The 19,994-nt window shown below is 38.2% G+C and overlaps 1 protein-coding gene across 4 annotated transcripts in view; it reads right to left on the bottom strand.

Annotated features, from left to right (window-relative positions):
* Positions 1-19,760, bottom strand: part of LOC126368937 (loricrin) — a 34,135-nt gene extending 14,375 nt beyond the window's left edge. For 3 of the 4 annotated variants that reach the window (XM_050013190.1, XM_050013191.1, XM_050013188.1), the window contains exon 1: positions 19,575-19,760. The gene's annotated coding sequence lies outside the window, so the exon portion shown is untranslated. Of the gene's footprint in view, positions 1-6,496; positions 6,688-19,574 lie in introns of those variants that run through there. The other variant, XM_050013189.1, reaches the window with a different exon arrangement.
* Between the last annotated feature and the right edge of the window lie 234 nt (positions 19,761-19,994).

Raw genomic sequence — 19,994 nt, forward strand, 5'->3', positions numbered from 1 at the left:
TTTAAATAGCCTCCGTGATTTAGTGGTGGTGATTTAGATGCTTACGATCTGGAGTTCCGGGTTCGATTCCTGATGGGGACATTGTCGAAATCACTTGTGAGACTGTCCTTTGTTTGGCAAGGACTTTGCAGGCTTGAATCACCCGATTGTCTGAGAAAAGTAAGATGATTCCGTGCTTAGGAGGGCACGTTAAGCGGTTGGTCCCGGCTATTAGCCGTAAAAACACCCCGCGAATTCCCAGTGGAGTAGCATGGTGGAGTAAACACCATACCCCCTTCGGTTGATTGAGGGGAGGCCTGTGCCCAGCAGTGGGATGTATATAGGCTGTTTATGTAAATGTTTAATCCAGATATGGAAAAATAATGTTTATTGAATGCTGCAGTTACACACATTCAACACAAAATACTATCAAAAATACGGCAACATTTCATATATGCAATTACAAAGACTATGTGAATACAAACTAATTATACGATACGGAACATCCTCCAACACGAAATTGCTTATGACATCACTATCTAGAACTGAAATCTTCATTAAAGAAGCTAATGTTCTCTATTGTAAAGTTTGTTTCAAATATTTAAGAAAGCTTAAATAATAATCAACAATAAAAAGAACACGGTGACGTAAAGCATATTACATAATTATAATGAGGATGAGAAGTTTCTAAGGTAAAAAAGTGTTATTCAAAAGGACGCGTAAACAGTTTGTTCGAAAAATGATTTTAGTTTGGTTTGGTGATTCAGGAGGCACGTTAAACCGCTGGTTCCTGCTACTAGTCGTAAACCCGCAGTATAACAGCGAGGTGAAGTATGCTCCATACCTTCTTCGGCTGATAGAGGGAAGCCCTTTGCCGTGTTTAGGCTGTTTATGATGTTTAGTAATTGCCGTGTATAGACTGTTATTAATATAATTAATAGTGATTCTAGCTTTGCCAAAGCTAATTATTCGCTATCACAAACTATGTTTAATAGACAAAGCAGGTAATAACCTCAATATCGTCTTACAACTAACAGTCTAATTCTAATACTAACATTTACGTAAATTCCGCGACGAACGGTTACAGCTACAGAGTAACGTGAAAGAGTAGTGACAAAGTTGAGTTCTGAACAAATAACAGAGATGGAGTTAGATCCTATAACGCACAATTTTATTTTGGATTAGATAATTTTTGTAAGTCTCACAACAGCCATTCAACAGACATTTTTGTCAGTCTTTGTTAGATGGTCCTTTGTTTAATAATGGCATTGTAGGCTTGAATCTCTTGGAAAAAGTAATGGGCATCGGGACAAATATCTCTGGTTTACGGCATCATTTAAAACATGTACTTGAATAAGCTTTTAATGGAAATAAATTGAAAATCTACTTTTTCAGGAATAGATAGGTGTTTCCGAGAATTTCAAGCTTTGGGCGTATCATGGGAACAGGTTGTGGGCTGAAAAAGATCGTGAAAATTAGAAAGTCTATTGTTCGAAGCGTGCAGATCCCCGCGGCGCGGATAGGTTTAAAAGAACTAATAGGATTAAAAGAAGAGTTCGTATCGTTTAGAAGAGGTCATTATACCTACAATAGCATAGGAATTTGCCAAATAGTATAAAATATTAAGGCACGAATAATTTACATTAATTTTGCTCACAGTGTTTATGTTAAACTTATTGATTTGATCCCAGGTTATGTCAGACGCTCGGTCCGTTGTCTACCTGCCTTACCTGTGGAAATTTCTAGATTCTGCGGTATGTGGACTATGTTGTTTTGTCTTTGTATTCACAGGATACTAAGATTCCTACCGTTAGGTACAGTATTATGCAGTCGTCTGCCTAACACGCTATAAGTAGTACCTAAGCGAAGGCAAATGGAGAGTGGAAAACGAAGTGAGAGTCCCGAGTGCTTTTCATAGTGAGTAGAATTTCTCAGGTACCAAATTCTCTGAATTTTCGACGTAAAAATATCTACTGACTTGAAAATAAAACAACGCCCAGTGTAAATGCTCAGGCTGTTGAGATGCGGATGTATAAAAGAAAGACGGTACTACAGAACGAGGCAGCTTTACAGAGGCTGAATAAAACAGATGAAAATAATGAATACCGTAAAACGGCGGAAACTGAAGTATCAGGTCATATTATGCGCAATGACAAGTATATTCTCCTATAATTGAAAATTAGAAGAAAGACATCTTGACTTAAGAATCTCCGTGAATAGTAGGGATTGAGCATTGGATTCCTGTTTCGTCCGGCACCAAGAGCCGAACAGGCAAGTAGGTACATACCTATTTCCCTCTCTCTCCCTGACATTTACAGGCAGTCCCAATTCGACTATGTAATCCGTCCGTTATTATCCGTCATCTATCTGATGGAGGTCTCCCTTCTTTGTATTTCTCTTCCACTTTGCTCTATCGGACGTGGACACGTCATCATCATCAGTCCATTAACGTCTTCACTGCTGGGGCACGGGCCTTCCCTATGGATGGATAGGGAGATCGGGCCTTAAACCATCACGCGGGCCCAGTGCGGATTGATGGTTATTAACGACTGCTAATGCAGCCGTGACCAACGGCTTAACGTGCCTTCCGAAGCACGGAGGAGCTCGAGATGATTTTTTTTGTGGTCACCCATCCTATGACCGGCCTTTGCGAAACACGTATTTCCCTACTATTAAACAGAACGACTAGTTCATGGTGCAATTAGTGTTATATTTCAATATAGACAACATTTTACAATAGCTTCAATGCGCGATACGAATTATATCTGTTAAAGTACAGAAGCCAGTGTTGTGACGTTTATTACTATAGTGATGTATCAGTCGAGATTAGACCGATCGATTATTTTCTGTCTAACACTGGTGCTAATTCCTGCAGACGCCATTTAATTTTATTTTAAGTTATACCTGTCATGTTCTTATCCGTTGAAAAAGAAAGGGACGGATAATAGACAGGCATAAAAATTATGGAATACACGTCAATTTTAAGCAGAAATCTAAAACAACCGTCTAAAAACTTTACATTGCCTAATACGGTTTGCATACCAGCGAGATACTTTTTGATTCCCCCGATGTATTCATTCATCTACTCATTCTTCCTAAAATTTACGACTGTCAATCATCCGTCTCTTTCCTTTTCGGCGAATAAGAAGATGACAGGTATAACTTAAAGTAAAATTAGGAGGTGTCTGCAGACTACTCGTGCATACCTACTTCTCTAACGTATCTAAAACGAACTTCAATGATTAAAATATTTTGTAAGTAGTTGTTATTTCGCTTGCAACTAATCGCAGACATAATGCGCCGAACATAATTAACTTTTCTTATCTTGATGTCACTGTTTATATAGTTTACCTAATCTAAATTCTTGAAAACGGTCAAAGTTTATCGATCAATTTGTATTCATAAAATAAAATATACATAGTTATATGTATATAAACTTATGCCTGTAATACCTGCCTTATAGGGTTTTTTGTTCGGTCTCAGAATATGTCTATTAACGTAGGTGTTTACAACATAAGATCACGATTATATCCCAATTGGGAAAGTTAGAGTAGCCACACCTCACCAAGCTTTCTGTTAGACCAACGTGGTAAGTCTATATATAGTATAAATATAATGGATAGGTGTCCACCTGTATTAATAAAACAGAAGGACTGTGCTAATTTATACAACCTAGACCTTCTCTTTCTGTATTCTGTGATATCACTTAGTCACGCTATAAATTCATTTCACTAATTGTAATTCTGGTTTATAACGTGTTATTACATAAGTTAACTATGTAATTTTAAAACAAAAGCCTATCCTATAAAGCTGTCACAAAATGTGTAGTGGGTCTATTAAAAAAGCTAGATTTAAGTCACGCAAATGTGTTGTGATAATGAATCATCATTATCAAATATGATAACATTATGCAAAATTAACAGCCCCTGTAAAATCTTTTAGCGATCTCAGACTATTACGTACTTAATATCGGCGTGGGGTCAATGACCAACGTCGTCAACCCTGGTGTCAGAGATACCGTGGAGCCGCCAAAGGCCCTAGACATAGTTCATCTGACCGCTTAACGCGCGCTCCAAAGCATGCAATAAAATAAAATTCTCAATCCTTAGCTAAGTATGAAACACCTCTTGGCCCATCTCTCTGTGAGGCAAGCGTTTGTCTGTTAATAACCACAGTGAAGTTGCTGTGATGAAGCCATCCCTCCCCCAAGTACATCTCTGTGTAAAATGAAACAGCTCGTCGACACATGTATTTCTAACGCTGCACACGTCTGTCCAACAGCTCGACTGAAACTTTATGACACCCAACCCAGCAGCATTCCCCGAGCAATTTCAACGGTAACTGTTTCGTATAACCTCGTTACCAACTATCCTGCAGGTGAGTAAAACGTTTTGCCGAATGGCACTCCTTGTTTCGCTTTATTGAAAATTTTCTGATGCAGCACTCCACGGGAAACCACGGTTTACTATCCAATCCGCTGGATTGTGTTTACTGGATGAGCAGCTCACGACTCTAATACCGTTTTCCGTTTCCTGATTTCCGCGACATTTCAACAGGATGTCGGTATTCACAGAAAGCAAAGTATAATTCATCGGTTGAATAACAAACAATTACCTGTACCGACTATTTTCGTTTTCTTCCTTCAGGAAAATCAATAAATGGTGCGTTTCTAAGTGTTACTGACTTACAAATAGCATGAAAAAGGGTTGCAGAAACGACGTACCAGGGTTGCAGGGCACGGTAGCAAAGCACTTATAAAATTGTATTTGCCACTTAAACACTGAGTGGTGTGGTCTGGGTAAAGTAAAATCACCGAATGAAGTGTTGAGTGACGCCGCGGGGCGCGCCCTAATGTCGCAGGTCAGCGAAGGTCGGGTTGGAGGTCGCGCCGTCACGCAACTGAAAGTTCAGCCCTCAGATACTGGGGAAATCACTTCTCCCGTGAGACTACTAAAAGTACCCAGATTTTGCGAAGATATTTTGACGTTCTGTCTTCGCTCTCTAGTGAAAAATAATTTGCTAATGTTTGTTTTGAATTTATAAGCAGATGAGAAGTAATTATGCAGGAGGTTAAATGTAAACGGAAGCAAAATTACAATGCGGGGATCGAACATTGTTTGGACGCTAACGTAATTTTCAAATTGCAGTGCTCCATAAACGATCAATGAGCTGATGCGCCATAGATTAATTTACCGTAGATTAGCGAACGGTGGTCATTGTTTCCGCAGCCCACTGAATTCAGCACACATTTTGCCTAGTACGAAAATTTTGAAACCACTTTCAGGTATGCTAACCAAGATTAGAATTAATGGTTGAACGCTGATTAAAAAGGGCGCGAGTGTAAAAATTAAAAGGATCCCCGGGGGATATTACATGCCATAGAGCAGAAATTGGATAGCGATACGAAAGATATATTGCCCGACATAAAGCCGCTCTCGGTAACTTTCTACCCATTTCCGGCAGCCCACTTGTGAATCGTATTTCGGAATCCTTTTTATCTTTTTGCGGGTGCAGCGTGGCGGCGGAACGCGAAGTGACAGCGGCACCAAGCCACTTCGCAGCTCATATATCACTTGAGCCTGTAACGGCCGTGTTAACGGCCCGCCTGTCACCTCCGCGTTTCAGCCGTCCACTACTTCTATCTCCATTGTTTGTTTGTTGAACTTTAATGCGGAGTAATCGAATGGAGTGGTCAAATTGAGTTCGAATTGATAGATTGTGGGCGAGGACGTGCCGACGCGGTATCTACGTGAGGGGACGGAAACAAAGCGCCGGGCGGGAGGATTTGGCGCGTTCAAATTCCAGTCGCGGTGTATGCAGCCGGTGTGTCTCCACAAATTCAGGGATTGCACGGAGCACGCGACGGGTGGAAAGTAAGGGTGTCGCTTACCGGGATTTATATCGGCGGAAATCTCCGGCGTGTTCACACTTCATGCCCGTGGGAGGACGCCAGATAAAAATGCTCGGTGGAATCGCGGGCGCTTTGCACAGATTTTCGTTCTCTTCTCACCTAACTAAGCACCGTTGCACCCACATTCTGGTTTGGATTTAGAAGCTGAGAAGTATTACGGCGGTGTCGAGGAAACAAGAAATGTGTTTAGGTGGTTTAATTTTACAATGGAATAATATATCCAAGATTTAAGCATTGATATGTACGCGTCGCATACTGTAGACAAAAAACTTACGCCCGTAATTCCTAATGGGGCAGGCACTATTAATAAAAGACAACCTGCAGCTAATGACGCGAAGTCTTAAGATGAATACGATGCACTTTATTGTGATAAGGGATCAACCTATCGCTCATAACTATAGTCCATCATCATCAAAGGACGCAATTCCTCTGTCTGATTTTACATGCCCGGGAAGAGAAGCAGCTGAACGTTTTCTATGTTTTTAGTCGCGCCCAGTCCAGCATAGAAGCTTATATTCTTTATTAGGTTTAACAGTGAAAATATTCCTTAACTCCGACTTCAATTCACACGACGCGACGTATTGAAAAATAACAACAATATCTCACCAAAAACGATGAATTTGTCGAATTATCACACAACAGCGAAGGTTGAAACACGAAACTATGAGAGTTGCGCAAAAATGAGTTCACTTGAATGATATCTGAGTTTACTGACTAGTTGCGGACCTCTGTTGTGGACTCGCTGACAAATGACAATGAACTGACTTTACAGTGACCGTTTTGCCAATAAACTACTTGTACAGCTGTTGCTTGTCCTGATAACACTGGGTATTTTGTAAATGAACTCATACGCTTTACTCATTCCAACTACCGTGACGTTAGTAGCTATACTACGTAAAATTGTAAACATTGTTATCGCCTAGTTTTATTAAGAAATTATTATACGCAGAATTGTAGAACAAGCTATTAACTGTAAGTAATTTTTGTAGTTTATCAATTTACAAATACCAAAACGTATTTTACGTTATTGGTTATTGTTAAATTATTTATGTAGGTACATGCGTATTAGTAAGTAGTAATCGGCACCAACGGCTTAACGTGCTTTCCGAAGCACGGATATTACGGATAATCTTACTTTCGGACAATCAGGTGATCAGCCTGTAATGTCCTTAGCAAACTAGGGATTATAAAGTTATTTTTTTGACATGTCCCCATCGGGAATCGACCACGGGGCATGCGCATCGCGAGCAAACGCTCAACCACTACACTGCAGAGGCCGACATATTTATGAAGCGTGCGGTTGCAGGTTGAATTATGAAGAGTAACTTTTAAAAGCAAAGTCCCATCCCTTGGTGAGCGCGTAATTTTATTTGTGAACCGTCAGAGTACTTTCTAGAAACTCTTAAGTTAGACGAGATTGGAAAGGGTTTAACGAATACTCTACTCGTAGAGATCCTGTAGGTTTCAAGTTTAAAAGATAAAGTAGAAATGAGGGAAACCACTGCCCTATTTTTCCCTAAAAAAGTAGCATGGAGAGTAATTACAGAAAAGAAACGTTCTTGACAACGGGCTTCCACGATGTCACATCCCGTGGCGGTCTGAGTCCGGCAGGGGTAGTAATAGCAAGGCTACCTCGGTCGTCAGCATAATACTGAGAATTATTGAGGACAGAAGAGGCAAGACGATTGGACACCTAATAAGACACGACGAATTCATTAAAAACATCATAGAAGGAAAGCTAGAAGGAAAGAGAAGAAGGGGAAGACCAAGAAGAGCTTACATGGAACAGATTAAAGAAAAGGTTAACGTCGTGTCTTATAGGGAAGTCAAGGAATTGGCCTTTGATAGACTGGAATGGAAAATGCTACACCGACAAGAGCGTGGCTCTTAAATTGATGATGATGAGAAATGAGGGACGACGTTGGAGATCGCAATCGAACTAGTCAACGTCATGACACAGTTCATTTTTATTTTTTTACTTTTTTAGGGTTCCGAACCTTAAAAGGTAAAGGAACCCTTTGTTGTCTGTCCGTCTGTCAAATGAAATTAGCCTGTAATACTTATGTCTGCGGTCTTATGAAGTTGTATAAAAAAACATGCTTCTAAATCAATGTAAACCAAAGATACGACATTTTTAACCTGTTTTTGCATTTACAAACTTATATTTGCAGTTTGGCCTTCTGATGATGACCAGGTGGTCATACTATAGGAAGTTGACATTAAGATGACGCAAGACCCCGAGTTTGAACTTGTTGTTGATGATTACTCTGGTCTTAGGTGGTTGTTGGTGGTTGGAATTCAGGGTCTGATAATGACCGGATAGAAATTTGTGCGGAACTCTCGGTGCGTGAGTGAGTCTCGCAATTGACTGTCTTTTTTTTAATTTATGTATCTTACAGGCTTGTTTTACAAAATACATATTTATAAATACAAAGAATTACCAAATAATAAGTGATAATAAAATGGTTACCACGTGGCGTGATCTGAGGATGCTCGTGGCTTTATCATTAGCATTTTGACCCATGTTTAAGAAGTTTGACAGCTAAACAAAACTGGCTCCAATCGTCAAAATTATTCTATTCAACTTTTCGTGGCTGTGAAATTCCTAAACACGTGCAGAACGCTGCATCTAAGTATAACCACAAGCAAAAACAAGTAAAAAATGAGACAGAATGAAAAAAATAATTAATGATTACTTCAAAGCAAATGGAATACCTTAGTCTGCTTACCCTGTGGGAAATAGGCTTGAGTTTATGTTTGAACTATACATAATATTTTTGACATACCTCAGGTTTTAACTTGCCCAGACAAATGAGGAGAGCTGTGGGCTGTCACCCGGCTGTCACCCGGTACAAAATTTAAGACAACAGGCCTGAGGGTGCTCAGTCGGGCGCGCACCTCGGTTCAGGGCGTCTGAGAGGGTTTATATTTAAAACAAGAAGTGCTTACTTTCAATACAACACCTAAATGATTAATATAGTACTCATGGAGTTAGAGTGAACTTAAGTAGGCATGGATGGAATTGTAATTTCTACTACCTAAATATTTGTTACGTTAATTAACATTACCCGATTTCTAATAGCTGTCTATCGTCGTTTGCTTCTGACATCATTGTATTTAAGACCTACAAACTAACAGGATCCAATATAAACCCAGTTATGTTACAAGATTAGAATTTATGTCTAGATTTATATTTCAGGAACGAATATAATACATACATACTTACATAAGCTCACAACTATGTCCTGATTGGGGTAAATCCATCGCGAGATGAACTAAGTTCCCACACTTCACTGAGCTTTCCGTTAGACAAACGTGATAGGTGGTGAGTCGTATGGCCGTAGCCGGTACCGAGGTTCGAACCAGCGCTCCCTGTATGAGAAGCACCCCGGTGAACCACAGGACCACAGTGACTTCTTCGACGAATATAATATTCGATTATTAATTGCTAACCTTTTGTAATCGATTGTGTCCTATTAATATTTTAGCTTGTTTCTTACACGAGTTTAGATTCGGGGCAATTACTGTCAAAACTTAGGCCATTTACGCATGGAATATAATAAATGAATGGATTACTCTGTAAACCGACTCAAATTATCGAAGTTATGCGAATGAAAATTTATTGCACTCAGCGCCTGGACACAAAGAGGAAAATGTTTTTCCTTGACGTTTATGACTCAATTATGACTGAAACGAAACATTTATCAATACTGGGTAATAAATCAAATGCTGCTCAATACTCCTTATTGTTTAAGCGGAATAATATTTGCCTTGTAGTGAAAACCGCGTAAGAGCGTTTTTGAAAACTCCAATATGGCCACGTTAATGTCAACTCAAGTAAAAATTTGTGGTATCATTTTTTTTACCGGGATTGATAATTGAAAGAAATCGATGTTTTATTGACTAAAACTGCAGCAGAATGTGTTTTTTCAATAAGGCGCTTACGTAGTTTTTACCCTAAACATCACTATTCGGAAGAATTTCAGAGAAATATACCTATGTTATTGTCTCATACCTACTTTTTAGAGCGTGTTTTCCGTAGTCTGGTTTTAGTTAACTTATATTTATATTAAACTTACTTATATAATGCAACGTTATTGTTTAAGCGGATAATATAATTCTTTGATATTTGACGGATAATATTCTTTACTTATACTTTATTCTACTTGTTTTAGTAATTACGATTACTACGTTGCTTATAATCCCGCACTAGTTGTAGTCCACTAAAGAGTCACATTGTGCACACTTTTTTTTTATAATAGCCGTGTATGTTGACTCGACTATGCCTGATGGTAGGCATAGAGAAGCCCTAATTGCAGTAGCAACTGAAAACCAACGCAATGAGTCAATTTCGAATCAGTTGCGACTACCATACTGGCGTAATACATAATCCACAATAATAATTATAAATGCGAAAGTAACTGTCCGTCTGTTACCCTTCACACGTATACCGAAATATAGGTTGAATAGGTTGTTTTGCCGCGGGCACAGTACTACAGTTCGATCCTATCTTTAGCTTTCAGCGCTATGAATATGTTTATCATCATCATCAGCTGTACGACACCCACTGCTGGGCATAGGCCTCCCCCAAGGACCTCCACGACGATCGGTCCTGCGCTGCCCTTGAATATGTTGTACATACACATACATACATAAACTCACGCCCGTAACCCCTAATGGGGTGGGCAGAGCCACAAGTAATCAAAGACAACTTGCAGCCACAAAAAATATGTCCTTATGTGTGTGTAAAAATATGGCCTTGAATATGTTGTATTAATATTTATTTGTGTTACAATACACAACTACCACAAGTAGTCGCAGTTAAAATTCCACATGATATCCACTCAGAATTATGGTCTGAATCATCCCTCAAGTTTTCGTTACGATGTCACTTACACCCCGTATATTATTTATTCAATGAATATTGCGTACTAAGTAATAATATTCAAATCAAATCAAATCAATTTATTTGCGAGAACACATAAAATACAAAAAGGTGGTAAAATTATTCAGATAACAATGTTGTGATGTGTTCGGCCTGCATGCAGGCGTATAAATATACATTAAAAAAATAATAATAAAGTAATGGTACATTGCAAAGAAAATTATTGAAAATCCAAACCAATGTAGGTACGTCGGTACATGAGTTGATAAACACGTAGTACGTACATTTATCTATTTTCGTATAGGTAGGTAGGTATATGTGTAACGATAACATAACATTTTTTCTCAGTTGGGCGAGGGCCAAGTGAGAACGAAGGATGTCATGCGTCAAGGATAATTCATGGATCACCGCCTAATGTACCATTAGTAAGAGTGTTCTAGGTTTCTTTTATGGACAAGTCTTATATAGCAAAGATACGCATTTATCGGGTTATTTCCAGTGAATAGACCTAGATGTTCGTGCCATGAACTAAAACGACCAGAAAATATTCTTACCTAACTACAACGAGCAGGGTCTGCATGACAAATGCGCGGCGCGAATTATATTGAGCGCTTCGACCAATAAAACGATACGAATGCTATCTACGTACAAGGACGTCAAACGACTATTGGTCGAAAGCCTCGATATAATTCGCGCCGCGGTTACCGTGCAGAGCCTACTAATTTAACCCCTAAGTTCTATATCCTAGCATTTATATCCTAGTGCTTCTATGATGTTCTGGGAACAAATAAAAAACATAGAACACGTTCAGTTGCTGTCTTCCCGGGCATGTCGTAAAATCCGACCCGTTCCGATCCAATTGTATCCTTTCTAACATGATGGACTAATGTTATGGGCGATAGGCTGATCCCTTATCACCATAAGGTTCATCATATCGTAAGTAACATAAGTTGTCTTTGTTTACTTGTGGCTCTGCCCACCCCATTAAGGATTACAGGTATGAGTTTATATATGTATAGGATATAAGTAAGACATAAAGCTCGGTGTGGTGTGGACACTTAGTTCATGTTGCGATGGATGTACGGTTACGAGTACTGATATGTACACGACATATACACTTTGGTACCGTGTCACAATAACTATTTTGACTAATTAAACTGAAAGACTCATTAAATGTCAAATATGATAATGCGACAGGGTTTTAAAGTGGGTACATGTTATTGCTCATGACTGTACCTCTGACTACTCGGGATATATTCGAGAGTTTATGTTACTTATAAGAACGACAGATAGATAACGTGAGAAAAAACCGGTTGCTTGTGGATCTGTGATGACGTGAACATCCTTGAGATCGGTCACTGTTAGATCGAAATAAAGCTTGGTTGTATAACGTTTATGTATACATATAAACGTAAAAATAAACCTATAGGTACACGTTTATTTTTATGTTTATATGCGTATGTATGTATGTATACCTATATAACTAATGTCATTTGCTATATGTTGTATGTATTTATACGTATAAACGTCCAAAAAAAATAAAAATAAAAAAAGAGTAAGTATAGGTATACATACATACAACATATTTTATAGCAAATGGCATTAGTTTTCGCGCCTCGCAAAAACTAGCTTCTCTTTTATCACGACGATGCTTCGATGTAAATTATTTATATTTGCATAAAGTCGACATTCCTTTGGTAAAAATAACATAGGACTTACTTTATTATTTATCCAATCAAAAACATAAATGTGAAATGACAGCCAAGTTCAATATTATGATAAATGCCTTGGTTGTTGACTTTAATGACAAAAGAAGTCAGATCAAAATGGGTGCCAAGTTCAATGGTCAGTCCTGAAATTTATTTATAAGTAACAGTATAACATATCATATCTTCTTATAACATAAGATAATGTATTGTAGCCTAAGGTAAGGTTATCTATCTGCATACCAAATTTTAACTCTCTAGGTCATCTGGAACTGGGTTAGAATTTTGATCTATAGGTCAGTCAGTCAGTCAGTCAATGATAAAAATGAGGATTTTTGGACATTAATATCTAAATAACCGTTTGAGATAATTAGATTATGAAATTTAGAACACATATGTATCTCGCTAGTCTCAATATATGAGCCAAATTTGATACGTTTATGTGAAATAGTTTTTGATTTATGAGGGGGTCAAAAGTGGCTCCAAATGGTTCGTGTAATATTACACACGGTGCGGCTCGCCAGTTGTGTTTCTTGAACTTGGCTTGACACGCGACCGCGTGTCTAGATAGGTACGTATACAATCAAAATAGATGACTGTCCTCAATGCATTTCAGCACCGGCAGGTAGGATGAAAGAGACAAATATAATGCTCGAAATAGGGAGATACTCCAAACGTTATGACATAACATAAACAGCCTATATATGTCCTACTGCTGGGCACAGGCCTCCCCTCAATCAATCGGAGGGGGGTAAGGAGCATACTCCACCACGCTGCTCCACTGCGGGTTAATAGTCCGAAGCATAGAATCATCTTACTTCTTCAAACAATATGGTGATTCAAGCCTGAAAAGTCCTTACCAAACAAAGGACAGTCTCACAAAGTGATTTCGACAATGTCTCCATCGGGAATCGAACCACGACCTCCAGATCGTGAGCCTAACGCTCTAACCACTAGACCACAGAGGTTGTTTCAAACGTTCTCTTACTTCTTCAAACAATATGGTGATTCAAGCCTGAAAAGTCCTTACCAAACAAAGGACAGTCTCACAAAGTGATTTCGACAATTTCGGGAATCGAACCACGACTTCCAGATCGTGAGCCTAACGCTCTAACCACTAGACCACAGAGGTTGTTTCAAACGTTACAATAAAAGGATAAACTAATATATAGTGACCGCATCCATGACCTCCAAATTATCAACAATGGGATGGGATATTGTAGCTCGAGGTGATAATATCCAACCAACTAACTAAATACACTTCTCATCAAAAAAATCGAAACACTTCCGTTTTCATTGTTTCTGTCCGAATTTAACACAAAAAAGAATTCATACGATGAAAAAAAATACATAAATGTATAGCTGGCAGTTTGGCCATTACAGTAATAAGCGAAAATTCTAAATTCAAAATTAGAATTTCATTTGTTTATCTTATAAACGAATTGAATCACTGTTTTGAGACAAATGTGTGTTTAGGGTTGGAGTACATTTAGCGTTTAAAAACTAAAAATTGGCGCCTATCCTTAAACTTTTTGTTTTTTATCTCAATACTGTGACTTTGGGACGTCTGAAAAAAGGTTTTTTTTTTTCTAAAACGTATGGATACTTCGCCCACAGAAGCCGCCCAAGTTGTGGCATTGCTGGATTCTGGCCTTAGTCAGCGTGTTGTGGCTGCAAGACTGCATCTAAGCCTGTCATCTGTTCATAGAGTCTATAAACGTTATCGGGAGACTGGTTTGTTCACGCGCCGTTCAGGATCTGGCAGGAATCGGGTCACTTCTGAGCGAGATGATCGATTTATTGTAACAACTTCTTTAAGAAATCGACGCCTTAACGCTTTTCAACTGCAGCAGCGGCTTCGTGTTGTACGAAGGGTGGCTGTAAGTGACTCTACAATTAGAAGAAGGTTGAAGGATCGTGGACTGGTACCGCATAAGCCAGCAAATGGGCCGAAATTAACTGCAGACCATCGAAGAGCGCGCCTTAACTTTGCACGTGAGCACCTAAATTGGTCATACCTACAGAACCGCCACCATAGCTAACCTTTTCTTCAATGCAGCATTGTGCATAGCGTTCTCCGTCTCTTCTGTAGACCTTGTTCCTTCCGTCGTTACCATACAGCATAATTTTACACTCATCAGAAAAGAGAACTTTGCTCCACTGTAGGTATGACCAATTTAGGTGCTCACGTGCAAAGTTAAGGCGCGCTCTTCGATGGTCTGCAGTTAATTTCGGCCCATTTGCTGGCTTATGCGGTACCAGTCCACGATCCTTCAACCTTCTTCTAATTGTAGAGTCACTTACAGCCACCCTTCGTACAACACGAAGCCGCTGCTGCAGTTGAAAAGCGTTAAGGCGTCGATTTCTTAAAGAAGTTGTTACAATAAATCGATCATCTCGCTCAGAAGTGACCCGATTCCTGCCAGATCCTGAACGGCGCGTGAACAAACCAGTCTCCCGATAACGTTTATAGACTCTATGAACAGATGACAGGCTTAGATGCAGTCTTGCAGCCACAACACGCTGACTAAGGCCAGAATCCAGCAATGCCACAACTTGGGCGGCTTCTGTGGGCGAAGTAACCGTACGTTTTAGAAAAAAAACCTTTTTTCAGACGTCCCAAAGTCACAGTATTGAAATAAAAAACAAAAAGTTTAAGGATAGCCGCCAATTTTTAGTTTTTAAACGCTAAATGTACTCCAACCCTAAACACACATTTGTCTCAAAACAGTGATTCATTTCGTTTATAAGATAAACAAATGAAATTCTAATTTTGAATTTAGAATTTTCGCTTATTACTGTAATGGCCAAACTGCCAGCTATACATTTATGTATTTTTTTTCATCGTATGAATTCTTTTTTGTGTTAAATTCGGACAGAAACAATGAAAACGGAAGTGTTTCGATTTTTTTGATGAGAAGTGTATATATACACTAAAGTACGTCCGGTATGAAATTACGTCATTTTTGTGAGATGATTCCAGGATTATTGAAATACTACTATTAGGTACTAGCACTACTAAGTCTGTACTACTAAAGGCTCTTTTGTACCTAGGTATATTATCATTTTTTTGGTGCAATAAAGAATATTTGAAATCATCATAATCATCTCCCTAGCGTAATCCCGTTTCTCACAGGGTCCGCTTACCTAACTTGAAGATTTGACAGGTTCGGTTTTATACAGAAGCGACTGCCTGTCTGACCTTCCAACCCGCGAAGGGAAAACCAGCCCAATACAGGTTAGGTCACATACCTCCAAAAATGCAGTTCTCGGGAATGTGGGTTTCCTCACGATGTTTTCCTGCACCGCTGAGCACGTGATAATCATTTGTGATCCAAACATGAATTCGAAAACAAATTCGACAATCATTGGTTTAGGCTCGTGCTGGATTCGAACCTGCGACCTCAAAGTGAGACAAGCGATCTACCACCTGGGCTACCACAGCTAAAATAAAGAATATTTGAAATAATATCACATATTTTTTGTGCACTCAGTTCGTTTTTAGCACTTAGAGACAAAAGCCAGGGGCCTATTTATGAATCGCTCGCCTACAAGTCACGTTCGAAAATATATACCTATTTCACGTAGCACATCAGAACTTGTCATTTGCAAGATGGGACAGCTATACTATATTTTTGCACGATTCAAAAATAAGGCGCGAATTAAAAAAAATCCTTTACAACCTGGCAGTAGGCAAATATCCGCACCAAAGAACTTTCCACCTACTAGCTCCGAATAAAAAGATCCAATTACAACAGAATGCGATCGCGTTGCTGAAACGTTGTCCCCATAAAGCATAAACTTCCGCAATTGTTCCCTGGATATCGTTTGCACTCCCATTTTAGAATATTGCACCGGATTTTGAGCATTTTCGGCAAACGTGACTTATACCGGTGGCAGATGAAACTGTTAGTTTAGACAATGGTCATACTGACCAGTGGAATGTTTATTTAATTTTAGAACAGTTCATTGCAATTTTGAAGATAACATTTTAACCGCTAAAAAATGAAATTCCTTCATTGCATACCAATATTGTATAACGATGTAAAGGAATATTACTGCGTCCTTTATAACAACAGTTCTCTCAGCCAGGAAAGGCTTAGTCAGGTGTTTAATGACAGAACCCTGAGCTATAAATCAAACCTTGGCCTGAGAGTAATTCCATTGTTATCTACTTTGGATCATCGTAATTTCCTTCCTTTTTTCATAATCCGCAGTTTAGGCGAGTTGTTTGCGGCCATGTTGAATCATTCAGCGAATTTTATTAGATCATACGATGATACTCGTATGAACATGCTAGTGCCGGGAAACAGGAGCTTATGTGAAACCAGAAAACCTGCGCCTCGGTTCACTTGTCCCGCTATCTCGGCAGCAAGCAATAAGGTCTTTATTTCTTAGCACCAGAAGGCAGAGACAAGTTAAGGTCCTTCAGCTGGTTTACGCAAAGCTTCCGGGCATGGTTTTCTCTAGCATTTTGTTTAGGCAGACCATAAACCGCCGAGTTTCGACGGTTCCCACTACATATCCGTTCGATCCTGGGTATCACCACGTTGTTGTTGGCATACGGCCATAATGGTAGTCGAGTACGGAATATTCCCATTAGAACCACCATAAACTCTACCGGGGGAGATAATAGTTTTCGAATTATATTTTCGTTGCTATTTTGTTAGTCCAGTAACAAATTCTGACTCGGAATCTAGTCGAATCCTACTCCGTTAAATAAAGCTTGATTAATTTGACATCTGTCAGAACATTGACAGAACATAATGTATCTAATAGTACCTATCACAATACTACGCCCAAGACACTCCGTACAAAAAAATCATTCTTACCGTGTCCTGATTAAAGCGTAAGTGCGAGAGAGACAGACAGTCTGTGCTCTCCCTCTTACTCCTTAGCTTAAATGGCTTACGGCCATTTAAGACTAAAGTCGCCCAGAGGGGGGTGAGATCGGCGATTGATACGAAATGGTGCAGGCGGAGATTTATCTGCCTTTATTCTATGACAGTACATTCTCTGTCTTCATACAATTTCAACAGCAATACACGGTCTTTTTGCAACTTCAAGCGAATTTTCATTTTCGATGTCTCCAAAAGAGGAAATGTCTTGTTGGGTAGGCCATGGCCGGATGTGGTCAAGAATAACTTGTAGGACACTTCCGATGATAGAACAAAGTGGCAGGGATAACTAAGAAGACCCCACCGTGAGGTGGGAATCACAAATGCCAAAGGTGGGTAAAGCATTGGACGAAGCAGGAATGTATTGTGGACGACTAGCTTTAGACTAGAGGAAGCATTCGCTCACGCTGGACGTTTTTATAGCACGCAATACGTCATGCGTGAAATATATTTCGAAATTAACGTCGTTAACTTGCTTTATTTTGAAAGTGTCCCAACATGTCTTTAAAATGGGATTTCGTAGTAGCAGGATATTATGAAGGATTTTAATTCAGTTTGACCGGTTTAGAAATAGTGCTATCCTTTACTTACGATAAGTGCAAGAAAGAGACACAGCTAGATTCTGGACATGGTAAACTAAATTAAAATGTAATTAATTTCAGCCATAATCGGCACCATTAAGTTAGTTACTTTGTGGTAAATAATAAATTCCTTTATCTATTTTAGTTTGTTTCCACATAAATGTTTTAAGTGCCTAAACAATGTTTTTAGTTTAAGAGGTAATTTTAAGAGAAACATAAACATTTATGCAAATAATCTGTTAACTATTTTTAATTTACCATTAACACGCTATTGAGTACAACGATTATTGATATGATATGCGAGTAAGTACTTGTTATACTTCTGATTTCTTGTAAAAATTTAAATTTCTTTATTTTATATTACAGTACAAGAATTTTAATGTGGTACGAATATAATGTAATCGTATGAAGACACATCATTATTGCAAATATAAAACTGTTGTCTTTAAACTATTCAAATCAGTTGTTACTTACATCAAAAGCCTTATGATGGTAAGTATATCATAATTAAGGTAGGAAGTAGGTTTACCTTTAATTATGATTCATGATGTTATTTCTTTGAATTGTTTAGCATAATCTTATGTTATTAATGTGTTGTGGGGTCTAGTACTAAGTTACATTCCAAATCAATTTATGAATTGCTATGTATGGCATTCATAGAACATTGTCTATAAGAATCTAGCTATATACATAGGTATAAACTTGCAAAGTATTGTATTTCTAATGGAATAACAGGAACTATCAATTTCAATTGTGCCCACAATACAGACAGACATCCGCTGAAGAATGTGTATGTAGGTTGTGTACTGGTTGATATTCCACTTTTGAACTTGACTGGCCAATTGAATGTACAAGGTGACTTCTTCAAATGAGGAAATTAACAACATTGTATGTTTTTGATAAAACATGTTTGTAACATAAAATGTAGTTAGTTATTTTTAAATGCTTTAAATACTTAGTTAAGAATACATTTTAAATGATTTATAAACAATTCAATTGGACGGAAGGTAAGAGGGAAACCACTGCCCTATTTTTCCCTAAAAAAGTAGCATGGACAAGAGCGTGGCCCTTAAATAAGTGAGTGATAAACAATTCAATACTATCAACAAAAAAATATTTTCTTTTCAGAACATTATTTATTTTTAAATTGTGTTTTTCAAATCATTCAAAAAAAAAAAAACCTAATTTCACTTGGCCTGCTACTATTCAAAACAAACACATTCTTTAATTTATTTATATTAGGTGCCTAGCTACATTCTTTATATTTAGAATATATGAAGTAGTACCATATAAGGAAGGTAATGAGTTTGGTTAACCATTTATGTGAATCATGCTAACAGGAACTAAATTGCAAAAATGTTAAGGTCAAAAACAAGTCTAGAAGGTTTTTGTACACCATAATTATGTTCAAACAGAAAGCTAATCTAGACAATCTTGCTGTCATCGACAAAAATAGATAAAGCTATAGTTTTCCTGGAATGGACGGAAAAATATTTTTAATTATATAGTAATTAATAGTAGCTATATTTGCTATAAGATACGGAACAGATTGAGATCATAAAACGCTGTTTTTAGAAAGTTAATTGAAGTAGAAAAAGTTTAAAAGGAACTTACGTTAGTGTGGCGCCGTTCACTGCTTCTTGCTATCAATCCACTTCAAAGGAGGAAACTAATTAGATCTATTTTTCGCAGTAACATGAATCTGAGCGTCCGACAGACTTCTGTTGTGCGTCTTTAGTCACGCAAGGTCGGGTTAGTTCGTCAAATATTCATGCAAAGTTCACATCACACAAGTTTTCCTTGACAGCTGTTGTTGACGTTGACAGGTAAGAGTGCGTTCAGAATGTAAAGTTATTTTGTAGGTAGTTGATTTTCTAAATATTTAATTTATTTATTTAGGTGCACATACAGCAATACATTATTTATATTCTAATTTCTAACACAATATATTGTTTTGTACAAATATAAGTAGTAGTTGTGCATAGGCTGGTGTAGGTTTGATATTTTATTTTGTGTCAAAATTTTTTTTGTCTG

The sequence above is a fragment of the Pectinophora gossypiella genome, chromosome 8, assembly GCF_024362695.1.
Source record: "Pectinophora gossypiella chromosome 8, ilPecGoss1.1, whole genome shotgun sequence".
Lineage (NCBI taxonomy): Eukaryota > Metazoa > Arthropoda > Insecta > Lepidoptera > Gelechiidae > Pectinophora > Pectinophora gossypiella.